General features: G+C 42.6%; 1 protein-coding gene across 3 annotated transcripts in view; it reads right to left on the bottom strand.

The window, feature by feature from the left end:
• The window catches only part of ADNP2 (ADNP homeobox 2), a 39,816-nt gene extending 34,681 nt beyond the window's left edge, over positions 1–5,135 (bottom strand). For 2 of the 3 annotated variants that reach the window (XM_074987575.1, XM_074987576.1), the window contains exon 1: positions 4,915–5,135. The gene's annotated coding sequence lies outside the window, so the exon portion shown is untranslated. Of the gene's footprint in view, positions 1–3,294; positions 3,429–4,914 lie in introns of all 3 variants that reach the window. The other variant, XM_074987574.1, reaches the window with a different exon arrangement.
• Positions 5,136–15,873: the final 10,738 nt, after the last annotated feature.

Here is a 15,873-nt window from a genome sequence, read left to right as displayed (position 1 = left end):
CACTACTTGGAAGCAGGATTTCAAATTATCTACTACACTTCAGTAAACCATTTAAAATATATAATATTTTCTTCTATCAAATTAGGAATTCCTGTTTTTCCAAGTCCACAGCTTCATTTTCTCAGTTCACAATATTCAGCATTTCCACAGATAGAGTAGTGTATTTTTCCATCCATTTTTATTTCCACAACATTAGTTGTTTTGTTTTCTTGTCTTCAATCTTTAATCAAAGGTTGCCATTTGTCGCATCCTGAACTTTTGCTATTGACCACCCACTTCTTACCAAGCAAAGTCAACACTGGGTCAACACAGCAAGTTCAGTAAGCTACACAGTAGGAAAACAGATTGTCTTACCATCTTGGCTTTTCGATTTTGAGAGCAGAGTGACAAAAACTATAACCAGGCAAAGTTTATTGTAATTCCTTCTGGATGTTATCACCTCCCAAAAATTCAGCATCCACATAAGTTTCCAAAACCATGCTCTTAAGTGCAAAATCAATATCTTATTTAATAGGAGACTACTTGCTATCTTTACAGCTGATCCTGCAGTCCTGACACATGAACTGTCCTTAGACCATTCACTTCATTCTTAGTAGAGCTTTTTTTTTTTGGTTCATTTGTTTTTAATATATTTGTTTGACTAGGTAACACTTCCAAGCAATACTGTATTGATCTGGGCACATAGGATTTTTCCACTATCTTTACAGCACATGGAGTAGTAATATTTTCCCTATTAAATTGTATAAATGTGATATGCTTTTCAACCAAGACACCACCAGGACTGCAGACTCTTCCAAGCAGTACAATATTTAATACTGAAGCACTGTTCCAAACAGCACTGTTTAAATATTATATTGGTACACCTGACGTGTGCATCCAAAATTAGCTAAAAATTAACAAATTTCACCCTTCAAAGAGAAAGATCACCTCAGGATGAAAAACACTTTCTCCCTATTACGTACAAAGAAACGGTAAAAAGTTTTAGAATCTCTCCCCCCCAGGGCCTAATATTCTCATGGGAAACTCAAGTTAACTAGCTCAGAAGGTATACTGCAAAGGCTAACAAAACAAAAACGCAGTAAACTAGCACTTTAAAGACTAACAAAATAATTTATTAGGTGAGGTTTCGTGGGACAGACCCACTTCTTCAGACCACAGCCATACCAAAACAGACTCAATATTTAAGGTTGACAAATCAGAAAAAAAATTATCAAGGTGAGCAAATCAGAGAGTAGAGGGGCAGCAGTGGGGGAGGTGTTAAGAATCAGATTAAGCCAAGAATGTAAAAGAGCCCCTATAATGTCCCAGAAAATTTGAATCCCGGTTCAAACCACATGTTAATGTGTAGAATTTGAATATAAGAGTTCAGCAGCCTCTCTTTCCAAAGGCTAAGCAAGAAAGGAAAGACTTTTCAGTCAGATAGTTAAAGAAGGTAGGGGGACATGTTTCAAAGATTCCTCCACCCATTTAAAATGTTCAATGGCTAACGTATTGAAAAAGGCATGCTTTTTATCAGCCCCTCAACTCTTCAGTTATTATGTGAGCCAACACTATTTATGTTGAGACTCCGTACAAGTCGTCTACCAAGATCATGACAGACCAGAATTGATATCCCTCTGATATCAGAAGGAAAAACATATGAGGAGAAAAAATAGCAGCAAATACATGGACTATACATAACTATAAAGGTGATCTACAAAATGACTTTTTTGATAAAGTGTGCATGAGATGTTGGAGATAAGAGATTTAGCAAGTTTCACTCCAGTTTAAACAGGCTAATATACAGACTCTCAAAAAAGATATAACACAACTATCGTACACCTGACAATCACAAAATAAAATGGTATTTTGTACTGCCCCCAAGCCCTTCCCCCCAAACATTTAAAATGGGGGGGTGTAATTCATTCTTTAAAAGATGCCAAAAAAATGTCTGCTCTACAGATTTTAAACACAGAATTGAATTCTAAACCAAAATATAAAACTCATTCTCTTTACAAGAGAGGACCTCCAATCTAAGATTTTTGCCATCTCAAACATTCACATTTGTTATGAAATGTCACGAGGAAAATGCAGAACTTTTACTAACCACAGCAAAAACGCAAAGAGATATTTCCAGGATCTTGCTTTACAATGCAAATGTACTTATGTATATTTTTCACTGTACTGGGAACTTTTAAAGAAATTACAATTCAGTTCACATTTTAGCTTCAAGTTTATCCAGCTGCATGCTTTGCAGCTGAAAAAAATTAAGCATTCATTTAGTACTTAAACAATACATAAAAATATTTAAAAAGGAGCTAAAATGAGTTAGCGTGTAATCTAACACATGCATGCCTCAAGTGAGCAAAACCCTTTTCTTAGCAATTTCAAAACTAACAGCCGTTTTATTGGAAACTAGACATAACTAGAAGTTTTCACACATTGTCAACCAGTAAATCATAAAAGTTTTATAGAAGTGCAAATCAAAGTAAAAACTGATTCATTGAAAATAGTTCCTTCTATTTGATATCTTTTCCATGCTTCAGAAATGAGAATTTCTGTAAAATAACTGCTGCTATTTCAAATTGTAGGCTTTTTATTCTGGAGTGCATATTCCCACAGGGCTACTCTCTGTATGATAAACTAAAAAGAACACAAGTATCATTGCATTAACTTTGGTTTCCTGCCATATTTCTAAACACGGAAGTGTCTCCCCATCTCAAAATGCAGCAATCCAGGTAAGAGAGGAGTAGATTTCATTTAAAATAAAACCAAACTTTTAGACCTTCTCTACCCAAGGAAAATTGGCCAGCATTGCTATAATTGAGTAACTATTCCATTAAAACTATTCCACAATGATCTGCCCTATTGACCCGCCTTTTCACAAAAAGGATCACCCTTACTGTAGAACAGAGTGTCCATATGAGGATTTACTCAAAAATATCTTTTGCCGGATTCCACTATAATGCTAATCAGGGTCCTTGTGTAGAGAAAACCCAAAGAAAGATGAAGTTATTTGACTACTGACATGCCCTTCAGTTTCCTATGCAGATAGCCTTATGGCAATATTTATTTACACATTACCTGGTACACATTTTCACATTACAGGACCATATCATTAGTATATATCTTAAAACCATTAAGTTTACAGATGGGACCTGGCTACTCCCTTCAACTATTTCAAAAATGCCGCAACCAGACACAAAGGTTAGGGAAGGTGCAGTACATCAGCATGGCCTTTACTCCCTCAGTATTCCCGTCTAAAAGGACATTTGGTTTTGGAATAGAATATGGTATCCCTCCCATCCGTGTTACCTGAAGTCTGTTGGCCAGAGGACTTCACAGTCATTATGGAATGTGCACAAGAGGCTGAACAAGGCAGCCAACTAACTCAATCCTCTCAGCTTCCCTTTAACCTCTCTTCCTTCTCTGGATGATGGGGGTTTTAACTAATGTGAGTTTAAAACAAAAACAAAAACAGAAACAGATCAGGCAAGAAGCGTATGTTGATGCTCAATCCTGCCACCTGCTGCAAGAGTGTTCTTCAGTACTGGGTTTGGAACTACTGCATATCCCTTCTATTAACTTATTACAGTTACCTTAATAAAGTTGAAACATAGAATTTACAACATCATCAACACTACAGATGTCACCTATGTTGTTGTTACAGCCCATGCACTTTTCCATATCATACCCTGGCAGGAAAAGGGGAATGGGAAGGGGAAAAGGCAGTACAGAAGCAGTAAGTAAAAAGCCAGCAGTACCCTTGCTGTCACTCTAGGGCTATGGCCACAACTTCAAAATGCCATGCAAATAGCCATTGTGAAGATTACTAATGAGGCGCTGAATAGTCAATTCGATGCCTCATTATCATTAGGATGGTTCCAGCCACAGCGCTTCAAAAGCGCCGCTTTCAAAAGCTCGCGGCTAGGTGTGGCTACATGGGGGTCCTTTTCGAAAGGACCCCACACATTTCGAAATCCCCTTATTACCCTAAACTGAGAGGAATAAGGGGATTTCAAAAGGTGTGGAGTCCTTTTGAAGATGACCTCCAGGTAGACCCACCAAGCCACAAACGTTCGAAAAGCATCCTAATGCTAATGGGGCACTGAATATTCAGTTCAGCACCTCATTAGTAATCTTTGAAACAGCCACTTGCATGGCATTTCAAAGTTTTGGCCAAGCGTGGCCACAACCTCGGAAGCGCCCTCGGCCTCCCCTTCCAGCCCTTTCCCGATAGACACCTAGCGCACATGCTCACACATGCTCAGTACCAACCTCCCACACGTGCTGAAACAGCAGGCAACCTTCCATGCACGCTCCCGGCCCCTATTTACCTCGGTGGGAGGAGCTACTGACCTTTCCCCTATTTTGCTTATTTACCTCAGCTGACCTTTTCCCTCCTTTTGCACGGCCCTTCCTCAAGAACTACCCCGTGGCCTGCACCTTGCAAACATGAGGCGCAGCCTGCTTGCTCCAAAGCCGGGCTAAGAAGGCATAAAAGAATCCAGGGAACTACTCTGCTCCATGCGGGGTCCCCAGAGGGTGCCAGCCACCGGCAGCTTGTATCTGACTCTGCCAGCCAGGAGTCCTTTAAACCTTTCACGCGAGCTGGGGCCATTGCACGGAAATACCCCCGGGGAGGTGGGGTTGTGCGGGGAAGGTCCGCCTCACTATGCCGAGTGTGGGCAGGAATGCATGGGGCAGGTACAACGCACGCTGGGGCAGGATGCTCGCGGCTGGGCGCGTGTATCTCCACCGCGAGACACCGGGCCGTCTGCGCCGAACCGCCGCTCTGAGCTGCGAGCGCATGGCCAGCCCGTGGCTCGGCGCCTAGGACAGAGCACGCCCAGGCTGCCCTGGGATGCTGTGGCTGCGCCGCGCGGTCCGTGGCGGGCGCTGGCCACGCTGGGGGCGGGCGCTCCCTGTACCTACCCGGCCGGGCTGTAGGGGGAGCTCTCCGCCTCCCCGGTGCGTGGCTCCGCGCGGCAGCCTCCGCCTCCCGCTCCTCACAAAGCCAGCCCCGCAGCCGCGCTACGCCGCCGGCTCCGCCTCCCGGCTCCGGGGCCGCCCGCTGCGCCCCGCGCTCAGTCACAAGGCGGCAATAGCCGCAGCAGCATCGCCGTCGTCCTGGCCCGGCTCAGCCCCTGCACGGAGCCCCCAGTGCCCCGCTCCCATCCATCCGCCTCCCCTGGCTCCTCATCCAGCCCAGACCCAGAAAGAGAAAATGGCGCTCGATTTATCCCAGGAAGTGACGCTCCTGCTCATTTGCATACCAGGCAGCAGACCAATAAGCAGAGGGTTTGTTCAAGGCTCCTATTGGCTCCCTCCATCAGCTCCCTAGGGATAGGGTGGGTCCTAAAGGTGCAAAATGTGGGGGGGTTTGAACCCCCCATGGGTCCCCCTGACTTACCTGTTACCCCCCTTTACCTGCCCCTCCTGTTCTGGTCCTTCTGATTGGGCACAAGGAGAGCCTAGCACCAGGTTTTGAGAAGATCCTGTGACGTCAAGAGGGAGGGGTCTGATTTCACTCCCATCAATAACATCACGTGGTCACCCAGCAGCCTTGACTTCATTTGCATGGGATGTTGGGTGTAGTCTCATTTGCATCTGCAGGATTCTGAAGTGCCCACCCACATCCAGCAGCCAATAGGATTATGCCATGTCAAGTGACAGTGTTTCCCATTGGAGGAGAAAACCAATGGTCCAAGCTCTTTAAGCAGAAAGTATATTTCCACAGGTGGCTTGCACTCTGCCTGAACTGGTAACCCAACAATGTGGTTCCCCAGTACTAGTCACTGTGCCAGAACTTCATACTGAGAAATCTCCCATCCCCAAAAAACACATAGATAACGTTGATTGGTTGAGTCCACTTCAATAAAATATTCTGCAGCAAATTAAATGACAGTTTACAAGAGGTTATTCTAAACTAATGGGAGACATTAAGAAATATGAGGAGAATTCAATGTGATGGAGATATCAAACTATATGATAAGACAATGATTAGAGATAAATGGCAGTACAGCCAGTGGATCTACTATTGAGGATATCAACAGGACAGTAAGCTGATTTTTAGCATTCCTATCTTTCATAGTTTGTATACTTTATCTTACCCAGGCCGATGATTTTCCCTGCCTATGCCTATGCATGATCTTGAATCAGCTATGGTCTTCCCTCAAGTCTATGAGCAAGCCTGTTTTTTTTTTTAAAGAATACATGACCTGGAAAAAAAACATACCTTCTTCATATATATCTCTTTTGAGGTAGATATACAGTATCTATTTATAAGATATTGGCATAGGTCTATGAAAACAACATTATAATTTACTGCTGTGACGAGATTTTTTTAAATAAAGTTGAAACATAGAATTTACAACATCATCAACAGTACAGATGTCACCTATGTTGCTGATACTGGAAAGTACATCCAGAGGTTTGAAGGCAATCTCAGCATAGACAAAAATACTCTGACTACTGACTACCAATGAAGACTAAGGGCTCATCTGCACTATCTCTTAAGTCAACGTAAATTACGTCACTCAGCATATGTTGGTGGGACATGATGTCCCTCAAACATACCTTCCACCTCTCACTGATTAATTACATCAACAGAAAAGTATGATTCTGTCAATGCAGTGCATCTTCACCATATGAGCTAAATTGATGCTGCCTTTATTGCAGCACCACTGATGTAGCACAGTAGTGAAGACAAACCCTAAATCATAATACAATCAAGAAAACAGCAACAACTTTCCATCAAAACAATGATTTTGTCAATCAACCTATTTGACCCATGCCCAAGGTCAGCTATTGCCAGTCCATCCAGTTGTCACATATTCAGGAGTCTAACTCAACCTAGCCTGACATACCAGTCCCACCTGAAACACGTGACAATAAAGATCTCTGCCTGGACCGCTTTGATATGAAAACATCAGGAACCTCCTGAGGAGCAGACCATCATTACTTCATATAGCTACCTTAGTCCTTGTATTTGTACCAAAAGAATATTGCCCTGAGGCTGGAGATGCAGCCATCACATTCAACTTGTCCAGAGAGAGCTAAATGCAGGTATTGGTATTATTAGAGGCTAACTAACTGAAGGGTACACTAACCTCCACTCCATATGTGCTACTGCACAGAGCTCAGCCACACCTTCAGTGAGATGACATTATTGTTCGAGTTGCTTGAAGGGCTGTGGCAGATGGAACTAGCTGATCACATCACCAGTTGATAGATGCTATATTCTGAGATAGGAAACAACACACAGTACAAACTCTTTAAATTCTGTTTGTATTTGGGCGAGGAACCCCACTCCCATGGACCACATGTGATAGCAAGGCTTATATCCTGACACCCTTTTGGATGAGAATACTAGTGGCCCATTGCCATGCACTGGTGATCCATACTCCCAGCCCCGGAGAACTATGTCTTTGCTGAGAGGAAGCGTCAGTGGAAGAGACTGTATAACACACTAAGTAAACTGAATAGTCTATCATTTGCTCTGTCTTCTTTTTCATTTGCCTGGACCTGGCTCAGAAGGCCACTTCCTTTCATCTAGAGTTGCTGCAGCTATGCTCTGGCTCGGCTCGGCTTGGCTTGGCTTGGCTTGGCTTCCTCCACATGGAACACCATTGCAAACAATAAATTGTGTGGAGGAAGAGTCCACAGCCCACAGCTGGATGGCAGTTTATAATGACTAACCTCTCCTGATACAGAGGATGTCCTCTCTTTATGGAACTTGGACACTGAGCTCTGATACAAGGGGAGACAACAATGAGAAAATAGATACTAGCAAACAAAGGCAAGACACACTCGAAGACACTATAAATATGATATTACATTAGGAATAATAACACGTGAACTCAGTTTCTGAAATGTATCACTTTCATCTTCAACTGCTTTACCAATGAATTATTATTTAAAATAATTGTGTTTTTTTAAATACCTACATGGGTAAAATGATGGCCCCATTTAAGTCAATTGGAGTTCTGACATTGACTTCAGTGAGTCTGGACTTTCCTTCTATTCAGTTATAAATAGACCATATACAAATCTAGACCACTGAACAAGTCCCATCAACGTTGTCAAAGTCTAAAAGGAGAAGACAATGTATTCATGTTAAAAAGTAAATACCAATAAAATATTCAGTTATTCATCCATTTTGTCAGTCACTTTTATAAAAATCATGAAAAGGAAATTTATTATTTTCATTTTCAATGTTCTAGTAAGTACACTATTACTTTATTAGTTTTAAAACTTATTGGTATAATATTTTTATTAATAATTTCTACCACATTGCAATTTTGAGTGATCATCTACTATGCAGGCATTCAGTAACGGTAATGAAAAAAGAAGAGGTCGACCACCATTTACATATAAAGGAGACAAAGGAACAATGAAAGGAAAAACTGTCATATTTTGATAAAGTTATACCTACGCCACATTAGAAAGTGTATTATTACTGCCAATAGCAGAAAAGACAAATTTTCATAATTGGCATATATATTTATAACTACATCACTGACTATAACAGGGGTCAGCAACCCCTGGCATAGGTGCCAACAGTGGCATATGAGCCAATTTTCATCAGCATGTGAGGTCAGGGCTCCGCCCATCCTCCTCCCCCATGAATCCAGGACTTTGCTCAAAGCCATGCACTGCACTGCATTCACAGAATCATACTTTTCTGTTGATGTAATTAATCCACCTCAGTGAGAGGTGGAAGGTATGTCTGAGGGGACATCATGTCCCACCAACATAGTGCAGCACAGACACCACGGTAAGTCAATGTAAGATACATTTTCATATGCTGAGTGACATAATTTACGTTGACTTAAGAGATAATGCACATGAGCCCTTAGTCTTCATTGGCAGTCAGTAGTCAGAGTACCCTTGTATATGCTGAGATTGCCTTCAAACCTCTGGATGTCATTTCCAGTATCAGCAACATAGGTGACATGCCTGTGGATTAACAAACACCATCCAATGCTACCAGCCACCACCTAAACAGCAAAGCTCCACATCTTTATTTATAAATGAAGCTATTGTAAGTAGGACTATTAGTGACTTTAAAAAATCTCACCAGCACTCAGACTGCACATAGAGGTCAAAAGCTTAAATTTTGGTATACCGCCCCAGAAAGGTTCCTGACACCTGGACAATAGTCTATAATCCCACATAATTAATATTCATATATTTTTGTTGTAACAAGGCTTAAAAGAACAAATAGTACCTGGTTTTTCAAATTGTGTTAAATGATCAAATTAGTTAGAATAACTGCAATTGTGACCTTACCTCAGTTGTCTTCTAAATTCACCTTTCAGCGTTATAATTGACTTGCTGAATTTCTCTAACCTTCAGGCAATATCTTAAAGTTATTGCACTTAAAAACAGGACTATTTACAAAGAATATGATTAAAATTATCCATAAAATAGCTAGCTGATGCATGCTTAAAGTGGGTTTGTCTTTTTGTGGGGAATCATAAAGTGTTGAGCACCCTCAACTCCATTTAAGATGGTTGGCATCAGCACCCATCTTTCAAAAAGTGCTTAGTTTAGCACCCCATAGAATCAGGATTAATGTTTGAATTCTGTAAAGGTGTAAGCATGTGCTTAACTTCATGGTCTTTGAGTCGTCCCATTGCGTTTTATTGCATGCTTGAGACTTTGCAGGATTGTGGCCTAAGTCTATGTGCCTTCTTCTGCTCCACCCTAAAACTAATTTGACCTTAAAAATAGAAGAGAAGAAAGCAAAATTAAATAAAAAGCATGAGAAGGAAGGGAAAAAGTAGAGGATAGGAAGGAAGGAGAAGTAATTTAGTTATGAGGTCATTTTCTCACAAAACATCAGTGTTGTCACAGTAACCTCTCTCAATTATAAACTGCTCTTAGGACATTAGCAGAGGAGGGAGTAAGAGGAAATGTTGCAGACAAGATGCAGAAAAGGAAGAAGGGGAGGAAGGTTACAACTTCACCCACTGAATTTTTCTTAGATACAGCTATTGCTTTGATCTTCTGAATGAAGTGGGAGTAAGACCATTTTTCTTCATAAATGAAGGACCATTTACTTTTCTAATAGCCGATGCTAACAACGAACAGTTTTACCTCACATTAATTTGCAGGCACCCTAAATCTTTTAGTCCTATTGGCTATTGGCCAGATTCTCAGCCCACCACTTCAGTCCCATTTGCTCTACTTGAACAGTGCATAGGGAACATAATTTGGCCACAGTTGTCCTCCAGCAAGAGATTCTCTCAGTAGAAGGAAACTGACAGTTTGTGTAGAGCACAACCATTCTTATACATACCTTTCCAGTCTTGGCACAAGGTGTGTTTTGGGGGAAGTAGGAAGCATGTTGGGATAAAGAGGAGCTCCTCTTCTACAGGAATTTCCAGGTAGTATGTGCTCCATTATGGATGATAGCCAGCTGTTGTAACAATACAACAATGCTCAGTGGCTGACATCTGGATTTGTGAGTCTTGCGGTGTTAACAACACAACAGATTGCTGGCAGTTTTTTGAGAGTAGTTGGGATGTCAGTTATATTTTCTTTTTCTTTCTGGCGTATGAAGTGAAATTTAGTTTTCTGAGCCAGGAAATGTATTTTAAAAGCTCAATTTACCCCCAAAAGATCAAGTACTCATCATTTATATGATCAGTCAAGTCAAGATTGAAAGTAACTTAAGTATTTCAGGACTGCAAATTTCTCCTTTAAGTTTTCAACTAGGTTTAGGAAAATCTGTCCTTATTAAAACTGTATCTTTTCAAAGTAAGTGGCATAAAAATAGGCTGCAGCTTTTGTGCACATTCAAAATCCTCATCCTTTTTCACCCAAATGGAAACTGTCCATTCTTCCATACGTGCTGCTTTTACATTTCTTTTTCTTCCATTTAGACCAGAAAACTCTGTCCTTTCTTTTGCACAGCTCACTTTGCTGCTTCATATCAGACCCCATCAAATAAATCCACTGGTATTTTCTTGTGGTAGGTCCCAAAATCCAATAAGCCAAATATGACTTTTAAATCATCTACAATGAGTTTAACAGAGTTAAAGCAAAAGCAAGAAGAAAAATAAACATAAAAATAAGTCAAGTTAGCACAGTGAGTGGGGTCCTCTTCACAAGCTTTGTCCAGCCCCATGTCATTCCTAGGTTCATTCTTCAACCCAACTCCACCCACAACTGCTTCCAACTGCCAAGTACTTAGAACAATGCCTACTCATAGCCTTCCAGACCTTAAAGGTGCTTTAACCACATGGCTCTTAAAGTACCACACAACCCACAAAGAACTGTAACACGCTTTTAAAAAAAAGACCATACTTTCAGCTAATCTGAATCAGTGTAACTCTGTTCAGTAGAGCTACTGTCCCGTTGCACATTATTTAATTAAACATTAATCAGTTCCACATATGTACAAAGTTAAAAGTGTGTAATTAAAAACAAGAATTTGCATGTCAGGATTCAACATTTTAATATACATAGAATTATTTTCATTTCTAGCAATAATTGTAACATATGTCATAAATCCATTAATGTTTTATGTACTTTTTTTAAAGTTTCCAGGACCCATTTTCCCTAATTACCACAAGAGAAAGAGTTTGTTCTAACCTAGCCAGACACTGAGACTACATCTATGCTATGAAATAAAGTCGAATTTATAGAAGTTGACTTTTTACCACTAGATTTTATAAAGTCAAAGATGAGTGTCCACAAATGTCTAGAAAGTCAACATAGCATGTCTCCATCGCCTTAGCTAGGTTTAACTGTGTCAGCAATGCATTGTGGGTATCTATCTCACACTGCCAGCAGACCCTTTGCATTCTTTTTTTTTCCCCCAGTGAGTTATGGGAAAAAATGCGCCACAAGTGCTTACAGGTATCTGAGGTCATCATCCCACAGTGCAATGCCACCCCCTCCACACAAACCATTGGAAAACAAACAGCCCAAGGAATTTCACCCCTTTTTGGGGGGCCATGTGCCCAAAGCCTGCCATTGGCTCATGCTGTCACATAGCGCTAGCATGGATACTGAACAGCTTAAAATCATTGCACAGTATTATGGCCACTTCCTGAAGTGTTGTGGGGTATTTTATTAGACTAAGCCAGTGGGAAGATGAGGTGGATGCAGATGATTCAGATGACATTGAAGGGCTGGAGACCAGGACTGCTGGCTGCCCTGGATGCATTGCACCCATTTTGGAGATGTGAAACTAGCACACACTGGTGAGATCGCATCATTCTGGAGGTCTCAGACGACCAGCAGTGGCTGCAGAACTTTTACATGTGCATGGAACTTTGTGATTTGCTGTTCCCCGCCCTGAAGCACTGTGATACCAAAATTAGACCTGCCTGGACCGTTCACAGGAGTGGCAATTGCTCTGTGCAACTTTGCAATGCCTGACAGCTATTGGTCAGTGGGAAATCAATTTGTGGTGGGCAGATCTACACTGGAGGTCATGGTGATCCAGGAAGCAAATGCAATCAATGCCCATCTGCTGCAGAAGACCATGACTCTGGGAAATGTGCAGAACATAGTGGATGGCTTTGCTGCCACTGGGTTTCCTAACTGCGGTAGGGTGATAGCCTGAACACACTACCCCATCCTGGCTCTGGATCACCTGGTCTTAGATTACATAAGTCACAAGGACTACTTCTCTATGGTGTTGCAGGCATTGATGAATCACAAAGGTCATTTCACTGACATCTACATGGGGTGGTCAGGAAAGGTGTACGGTGTATGCATCTTTAGAAATTGAGGTCTGAACAGAAAGCTCTTGGATGGGACTTTCTTCCTAGATGAGGCAACCAAGACTGGTGACATGGAGATGCCCGTAGTGATACTGGGTGACCGTGCTTAGCCTCTGCTTCCTTGGCTTATGAAACCATACACAGACACCCTGGACCACAGCAAGGAGCACTCCAACTACAGGCTAAACAAGTGCAGAATGGCAGTAGAATGTGCCTTTGACCATTTAAAAGCCAGATTCAGATGCCTTTTGACCCTTTGGATGTTTGCAAAGCCAACATCCCTGCCATGGTTTCAGTGTGCTATATTCTCCATAACATATGTGAGCCAAAGGAGGAAAATGTCATGCCCGCCTGGGTGGCTGAGGCCTGGGCAGTGTTTATGAACAGCTGGACACAAGGGCAATCAGCAATCCACAGACAGAAGCAATGAAAATCAGGGAGGCCTTGAAAAATAGCTGTCTGAATAAGCAGACAGCCGCAAGAATTTGCTGCACGTAACTATTGTGATAACACCTCCACCCCACACAATGATGTGTGCTTGACCTTTATGAAAGCACCTCCAACTGCACCCCACCCCATGTGAACCAATAAATGACACTGGTTTTCACAACATTCTTTTTAGTTAGGGTGTGGGGGTTAAAGGGTAGGAAAAAGAAGGGAATCCTGGCATCATGTGTAGGGGAGTTGTGAGCCTTTTGCAGTGTGCAGAGGTCCTGGGGATGCACCATGAGACTGTACTTGCCCTCACCCCTCTCCTCCCATGTTTGGGGCCCCCAATGAGTGTAGGTCCAAGGAGTGGTCTGGCAACAGGGTGAGGAGGCCACATAATTGTGAGTTCTGTGGTGGGTGGCCCTCTGCAGTTCCAGCATGGACCACAGGATGTCGGTTTGCTCCTTGATGGACAAGTTCTTGTTCCTACACTGAATCATGCTTTGTTGCTGTTGCTGGGTCCACTTTCTGTCAGTAGTGGCTTGGGCTCACTCCCTTTGTGCCTCTTGAAGCTGCTGCAGCATGAGGTCCTGTTTTGATCTTTTCCTGTAGCGGATCACAGTGACCCCCTCTCCCCAACTCATGCTGCCTCCTGAAGACAGTCAAGGTCAAAATTTAGATACAATTTTTTAAATGTGACACAACACACTAACCCACACAATAAACAGGTCTCTGTTTGACAATCATTGCAACTTTTGTTTTCCAAGGCCACTTTTGCCTTCTTAAGGATGACAGTGAAGCTATTAGTTCTCCAGACTATTTCGCTGTGGACAAGGTAAGATCCTAGTGGCTTAGGGGAAGGGGTTTGAAACAAAGTCCTGTAAAATGTAAAGTGCAGAAAAAAGTTTTCCTGCATCTCCTCCAAAATCCTGTGCAGGGGAAAAGCCATGTAAGGCAGGGAAAGCCTGCATTGGACATGCTGGTTTCTGGAAGCAGGGTCTGCACAGCCCAGCAGCCACATGGGGATAAGTAGGCGGTTGAGCTTGGGGGTGGTAGTCGGCACAGTAAAATGTAAAGTGCGGAAAAATTTTTCTCGGTGTCTCCTCATAAATCCTTTGCAGCCATGGTTGTAGGGGGGAGCTGGGGAGCCCTCCAGCAGCATGGTGGGCAGGGAGAGGGCAGGAGAGCCCACCAGCCAGGCAGAGCGGTGAGACAGAGAGCCCGCCAGCCATGTGGTGCAGCAGAGCAGTCCTGGGAAATTTAAATGGCCAGGGAGCCATATGATAATGTTATGGGGACAAACTCTAATGAAACCTCCTGTGCTTCTAGGTTGCCAAAAGAGACATCAGCCTCCAAAGAATAACAGAGAGTGAAAAAAAAATATGTTCATACTGTACGAGTACAGAATGCTGTGTGATGCCATGATTCTAGATCACTTATTGGTTGCCTGGTGTGGCAAGGTGTGCTATTGTGCAAGCAGCAATAAGTCAGGCCTCCCCAAAAACCTTATGCAAAAAATAAAAGGGCACCTGCCTGAGACCTTTATGGAGATCTCAAAAAAAAAAAAAAGATAAGCGTTCCATCCCCAGAAATGTTAACAAGCTGTTCTAAGGAGCATAAATCCACCACACATAACCTACAACCTGCTTGTAGTAGTTTAAAAAAAATGTGTTCAGCAGAAGTAAACTTACACCCCAACCCAGCCACAACCCACTTATAGCAGTTTAAAACACACACTCATCAGAAGAGCCCTCTCCAGCCTTCCTGGATTCCAGAGAATCAGTTGTCGATGAAGGGACTGGCTCCAGGATGAGGAAGAGCTCCTGGCTGGCAGAATCAGCCTCCTTGGATGCTTGCAGACTGGTGGCATCCACCTCTTCATCGGCCTCCACCCCCCTCCTCATTCCTTGGTTCTCACCAGAGAGCTGAACATGGTCTCCTGAGGAGGCCATGCAATTCTTGGCAACCATGGATGGGTCTTTCCCAAGAATCACTTTGAGCTGCTCATAAAAGCGGCATGTTTTGGGAGATGTCTCAGATTGTCTGTTGGGTTCTTTCACCTTCTGATATGCCTCGAGAAGTCATTGAGTCCAGACCCCTGCCCTCACAGCAGGACCCAGCACTGTCTAGACCGTCCCTGGTAGATGTCTATCTAACCTGCTCTTAAATATCTCCAGGGACAGAGATTCCACAACCTCCCTAGGCAATTTATTCCAATGTTTAACCACCATGACAGCTAGGAAGTTTTTCCTAATGTCCAACCTAAACCTCCCTTGCTGCAATTTCATCCCATTGCTTCGTGTCCTGTCCTCAGAGGCCAGGAGAACAGTTTTTCTCCCTCCCCACTGTAACACTCTTTTAGGTACTTGCAAACTGCTATCATGTCCCCTCTCAGTCTTCGCTCTTCTAAACTAAACAAGCCAAGTTCTTTTAGTCTTCCCTCATAGTTCATGTTCTCTAGACCTTTCGCCACTCTTGTTGCTCTTGTCTGTCTGGTGCTTCTCCAGTTTCTCCACATCTTTCTTGAAATACGGTGCTAAAAACTGGCATAATTAATTCAGGCTTAATCAGCACAGAGTGGAGTGGAAAATGCCAAATATGACTTTAGAAAGATGGCAGGCAGGCAGATGGATTGATTTAGACATAATTCTAAGACCACCTTAAACTTAATGTTGAGAGGTCTTAACACCACATTGTCCTCATAGAATATCGGATAGGAAAG

The sequence above is a fragment of the Carettochelys insculpta genome, chromosome 2, assembly GCF_033958435.1.
Source record: "Carettochelys insculpta isolate YL-2023 chromosome 2, ASM3395843v1, whole genome shotgun sequence".
Taxonomy (NCBI): Eukaryota; Metazoa; Chordata; order Testudines; family Carettochelyidae; genus Carettochelys; species Carettochelys insculpta.
This window is presented reverse-complemented; position numbering and strand designations above follow the sequence as displayed.